Below are 6,367 nucleotides of genomic sequence, written 5' to 3'. Positions count from 1 at the left end.
TTGGCCCTTTTTTGCTGTGAAACTCATCAGAATTCATCTCAAAAAATCAAGAGACATCTTCCAGGAGCGAAACCAAAATAAAACAAATTTCATGTCACTCTGTAAATGTTGGTGGTCAGCCGCACTAGTGACCTCACTGTAAATCAGCAATCATCAGCATACATTACTGCATGGCTGATGGTATGATCAGCAGGTTTATTTATATAAATAAAAAAAAAAGAGGGCCCACAACGGAGTCCCGTGGGTCACCATATTGCACAGACACGCTTGATTAGCTCTCATGATCCCTAACCACGCACTGTTTTCTTTTTGGACAGGTATGATTCAATCCATGCTATTTGTTCAGCCGGCATTAGGAGGGACATTTTGAGCAAAAGAGGTGCATGTGGAATGCAATCAAATGTCTTCCGGAAGTCTAAAAATGTACAGTCGATATGCTTACCTAAGGTAATTCAGGCTGCACTGTTGTGAGTAAACTCGCGAGTAAGCGTGTTTAGCCGTATTTTCGCACAAACACTATCTTGTTTGTACATATGCATTTCGGTATTGTGACAAGTTCATCTCCACCAGTGTCAGCACAATGGAGTAGCATCGGCATGGTATATATAGCGGCGAATTGACTGCACACTATTCTGCACATGAAGATCCCTTGGTTGCCTTCTGCTACGAATGGAAACAGAGGGAGTGAACAGTAACAGTTAAAAGAAAAATGTTTGGACGGTCATTTTAACCACAGACGATCTAAAAAAGAAGATGGAACTGGTGCTGCTAACCAGTAATTCATTTACCATCGCACTTACCAGACGCAAGAGAAGTACGGCAATATGTTTTCCACGCCAGAGCAGCAGCGTTGTCCGGCATATAAGGAAAACCGCCGTAGCGTGTACATATATAGAAGCGCCAACTTGCACTAAACATTGTGCCCGTTTTGACATCTCGCAGCTTGGGATTGAAAAGCGGTACCAGGCTACTTTGCTCAGGCGCCACAAAATTGCAGCACAGATTGAATCTTACTGTTTAAAAAAAGGATAGAAGAAAAAAAACAATAGCAGAGCTTGGTTTCGATCCACGGACCTCTGGGTTATGGGCCCAGCAGGCTTCCACTGCGCCACTCTGCTTCTTTTTTTTCTTTATTGCCGGTATTTTGACCCACATGAAAAGAAAACACATATTCATACATAAGCACTAAAACACAATCAGCATCTTTGTTAAAACAACGGCCTCCCAGCTTGTCCGGTCACGCTCATGCTAAAATTCCTTCATCGCCAATAATAACTCAACACGTGATAGCCACGCTGGACCACTTTGCAGCATCTTTTTCTCATGAACATAATTGCTTGCTTTCTTTAAAATATTGACGTGCCGGTCTTGCATCGAGATCGGTGTGCCTTACTACCATTCTGTAGTAATGCTGTGTAGGGCAATTTGCATGATCAAATCAAATGGGGTACCGTCATCACTTTCAATTGGCAAGTAGCGAATTCAATACCCAGCAAGCGGAAATTCTTTTTTTATTGTGCGCTGAAGCACATCCCAAAGGAACACAGCATCCCAGCATTCAAGGAACACATGCTCAATTGTCTCCTCCTTTCTGCATATTATACAGTGAGTGCCCCAGGGAACGAAAAAACCTTTTTCAGCCATCCACGGTTTGACAGTCAGAGTTCCAGTGTGTAATTTAAAAAAGAAAGTCTTAACACCAGACGGGACTAACATTGCCTTAACACGATTTAGTACCTTGTTACTTATACCTTCCCTGTTAAGGGGCCGATATAGAGGAACGGGAAGAACCACACTACAAAGGTCTTTATACAGTTTTTTCCGGTTGACTTCACTCAGGTATTCGAGTGAAAACCGCGCCGTAAAAAACCTACATGAAACCACAACTTCGCGTGGAAAACCATGCACTCCACCGGGCATACTGCTAGCAGAGACAATCCTATTAGGCAAGTGCTTCCCCAGGCGAAGTTGGCAGACAGTGTGTAGAAACGGGTGCTTAACGTCCCGAAGAAATAAAAACCGATTGACAACCTGTCTCAAAAACAAATGTGACAAACTGAATCCTCCATTTCGAACTCGTAGAAATAAATTGGTGCGGCTTGATCTTTCCCAAGAAGATGCCCACACGAACACTGCCAACACCAGATGAAATTTTTAGATATGAACCCTGGAGCAATGCAAGACTTGAAGGACATACCAAAGTTTGCTCACTAAAAATATGTTGCAAATTGTGGCTCTCGAGAACAATGACCGATTCCATCCATTCCTATTATTCACTCTTTCCCTCATTTTATCCACTTCATTCCTCCAGTAGGCTTCGCTGTCTTTGTAACACTCAAGAGGAACTCCCAAGTATTTAACAGGAGTCGTAGTAAAACTCATGTTGGCAAAAGTGTCTGGGGCCTCCAGCCAATCCCCGTGCTAGAATCCCAGGCACTTACTCCAGTTTACCGCGCTGCCACTGGCCGCACAAAAACTTTTAACGCATTTAACAGCCTGTGTTACACTGTCGTAATCATTAAAAAACACGGCTATATAATCCGCATAAGCCAACAGTCGCACTTCTAACTGATGTAGTTTAAAACCGCGCATACAATCGCTCTCTATCGCGCTCAAACAAAATGACTCTATATAAAAACAAAACAGTGGCGAAAGTGGGCAACCCTGGCGCACCGAGCGTTTGACTGGAATGCGTGAACCCACCACCTTGTTGACAATTAGACTTGTCGAGCAATCCTGGGACGACATGGCGACCCCGCCTCGAATAATTCTACCCACATTCACATGATCTAGAATGCAAAGAAGAATTTCATGAGGCACCCTAACGAACGCTTTCTCCAGATCAATTTGGATCATTGTTACTTGTGTGCCCATTGGGTCGCAGCATTTAAGGATACTACGGGCTACACGTATATTTGAGACAATAGATCGGCCTTTAATACCGCACGTTTGATGCGGCCCCACCAGGTCAGTAATGACTGTCTGCAATCGCTTAGCCAAAATTTTCATCATTATCTTATAGTTTCCATTTGTGAGGCAAATTGGACGGTAAGAGGTTACTCTGCGCAATACAGAGGGGTCTTCTGATTTCGGTATAAGAACAGTGTGGGAGGATATGAAGGACGGCGACAGTACATTAAGATCGAATGCCTCATTATAGACAGCAGCTAAAACTGATGAAATTATTCCTTTTAGACGTTTATAAAAGGTTGAGGTCAGACTATCTGGGCCCGGAGACTTTCCCGGCTGCAAGCTTTCAATAGCGTTTTTCACCTCCTCTACTGAGATAGCTGCATCCAATATTTCCTTCGTACTGTCGTCTAGGCTGGGCATCAACAAAAAGAAGTCCTTCTTGAAACGATCAATGTCAACTGAGCAGTTCGCAAATAACCCACTGTAGTGCTCGAAGAAAGCGCGCTCAATATCTTCTTCTGCGTCACTAACTTTTCCACCAACTTCAATTTCCACTATCTGATTGCGCCGCGCGTGCCACTTTTCTGAGCCCAACTCTCTTTTTGACGGAACTTTCCCCGCTATCAGCTTTTCCGCTCTCGCTAAAACCAGAGCACCGTGGTGTCTTTCGATATCGAACTGTTCTATTTTATACTTTAGTGCGCGAATATCGTCCCTGAACATGCCGGGTCTACTACACTCTTCACTGATCAATTTTTCCAAGTTTCTGCGCATCGCTTTTTCATCTGCCCCCTTTTGTCTGCGTATAGCACTCGGCCGCTCCAATGCTTTGATTTTAACTGTCTGCTTGAAGTTCTCCCATTTTTCTCTGCACGTCGTATTTCCCATATAATTCATAGCATCAACTTGCGTCGTCTCGTCTGCCATAAAAATTTCATCATCCAGTAATTTTGAATTCAATTTCCATAACTGCCACTCGAAGCTTCTTTTCCTTTCTTTCGTTCTTGCTACTAGAAAACTGACTAAGCAGTGATCAGTAAATGAAACAGCGCTCACTCGGTACTCCTTGCAAAAGGGTACCAAATCAAGGCTTTCGTATGCTCTTTCCAAACGAGCGTGGCTCGAAGCCTGAAAACGGGTGTACTGTGTATTTCTTCCACCACCAAGGCATTCAGCCACATCCGCCAAACTACAGTTCCCTATTATTTCATTTAGGGTAGTGGTGCTGGCATCCTTGTACGGTCGGGCGCTTGTTTTGTCCCGGGCTGAATGAACGCAGTTGAAATCACCAATAAGAATGACCAACCTATTACTTTGGGTATACTGTTTTAGCTGTTCAAAAAACCTGCACCTTTCCCCAGCAACAGTCAGTGCATACAAAGATTACACGCCACTCCAAGGATGATAACAAGAAATCACATACAATAAACCTTCCTGACGTGCATGACGTAACGGCTTCTATTTTAGCTCCTGACTATGTCGGACCAACAATGCGCAGCCTCAAGAATATCCCACGGAATGGCTCACAAAAGCACAGTATCGCGCTACGAATTGCTGAACCATGCCCCCGGTTTCCACGTCGCCCTCGACTTTCGTCTCCTGCACTGCTAGAATGCCAAGGTCAAAGTCGCTTAACAGGCGGTACAGTTGACTCTGCTTCCTCCTTGAGGCAAGCCCTCGGACATTTAAAGTTGCCACGCGAATGGACTTATCCATAGTCATCATAGTCATCATATCCATAGTCATCATAGCGGTACCAGTGTACTTTGCTCAGGCGCCACAAAATTGCAGTACAGATTGAATCTTACTGTTTAAAAAAAGGATAGAAGAAAAAAACAATAGCAGAGCGTGGTTTAGATCCACGGATCTCTGCCTGCCGTGATTTGGAGTGCTTCCCACCCTGGTGAGTCGTGTGTTGTTTTGCCTGTATCGTCGTCTCGCAGCCGGGCGGGCTTTGCCCCGCAGGCTGCTGAGCAAGACCTGCAGGGCGTTGCGGGGGGGGGGGGGGGGGTTTCCCCAGGCGTTTTGCCGGGGCACCGCCCCGGTAGACGCGGTTGCCGCGCCTGCCGCTCAGGCAGACGCGGTTTTTGTTTTTTCTCCCGCCCCGGCAGACGTGTTGTCGGGTCTGGACACTGCATCGGACGCCAAGAGTGGGGATCGTCGATCGGACAAACCCCCTCTTGATCGGGAAGGATTGGATACTTCCGCCGAGCGTTCAGATTTCTCTGTTTCGCATAGGAGCTCCTTGAGGGGTGATGTGCAGGCCATCAGGTCCCGTCCTCGTGTTTCATCGGATCGTGTTTCTCCGGCGGCGTCCGGATCTGTTGTGTCTCCGGCTTCTGGGTCGGATTCCGAGTTTCACTCATGCGACAGTGATGTGCATACGCGGCCCAGAGTGGGGCGCAGGGTGATTATTCGTTCTAGTGATGATACGGACATTGAACAAAAATCTGTATGTAGTGTTGGCGATGTGGTGACTGCGAAACTTGACCGAAACGTCGTTTCACTAGATGCTTCTGGCGCTAGGCGCGGGAAGCGTAGGCTTAGTGATGAACATGATGCATCTTGCCCTAGGCGCAGTGCGTGTAGGAGCGATGTTGAACGGGATGAGAGTGAACCCACTAGTGTGGCTAGGAACTGTCCAGGCCCGTCTACTGCTAGGCAGGACCCGCTTGGGAGATTAAGGAATGAGTTGCTCACCTCAGACTCGGATGATTCATCCTCCGAGATCTCACACAACACCTGCATTGACTGTAATAGGACATTCACCACTCGAGTGGGCCTGAGCCTTCACCGGAAGAGGCGCACCTTGTGGCATACAACGCGGAGATTGTGGTTTCCAAAACTAAGCCGCAATGGTTACCAGAAGAGAACTACCGCCTTGCGCTCCGGGAAGCCCAAATCCTGAGGCAGGCCAAACAAGATGGTGTTCACGTTTAAAACATGAATGAACGATTACATGCCATGTTCAGGGGTCGTACATTTGACAGCCGGAAATCACACAGGCGCCAAGACGCTTACAAGAGTTTAGTGAAAGAGCTCCTGGCCAGAGATCTCGATCCGATAGCCGAGCCGGCCGGAGCTAACGATACAATGAACACGACACAAAATTCTTCGGGTGACTTTGTACCTTCTCAGTCCGACCGGGATTTGAACTTGGAGGCATTACGAGCATTTGTAAATAAGCTGTGTCGAGGACTTTTGGGGCAGACACCCTTTGGACAATCGCGAAATTGTTTCTGGATAATGAAAATGTCCTTGTACCATTGAACAACTATGTTCGGGAGTACTTCTTCCGGGATGGACCACCAGCTAGAACGGGAAGCCAGCCCCGACGACAAACTGTTTTTCACTGTTAAAACACATAAGGTTGACAAGCCGTTTAGGTGCATAGTAAGTGAAAAAGGTACTTGGCAGCGTGAAGTAAGTGTGTTTATTCAAAAGTGTTTGAAAT

This window comes from Amblyomma americanum, chromosome 3 (genome assembly GCF_052857255.1).
Source record: "Amblyomma americanum isolate KBUSLIRL-KWMA chromosome 3, ASM5285725v1, whole genome shotgun sequence".
Taxonomy (NCBI): Eukaryota; Metazoa; Arthropoda; class Arachnida; order Ixodida; family Ixodidae; genus Amblyomma; species Amblyomma americanum.
Note: the sequence above shows the minus strand (reverse complement) of the source record.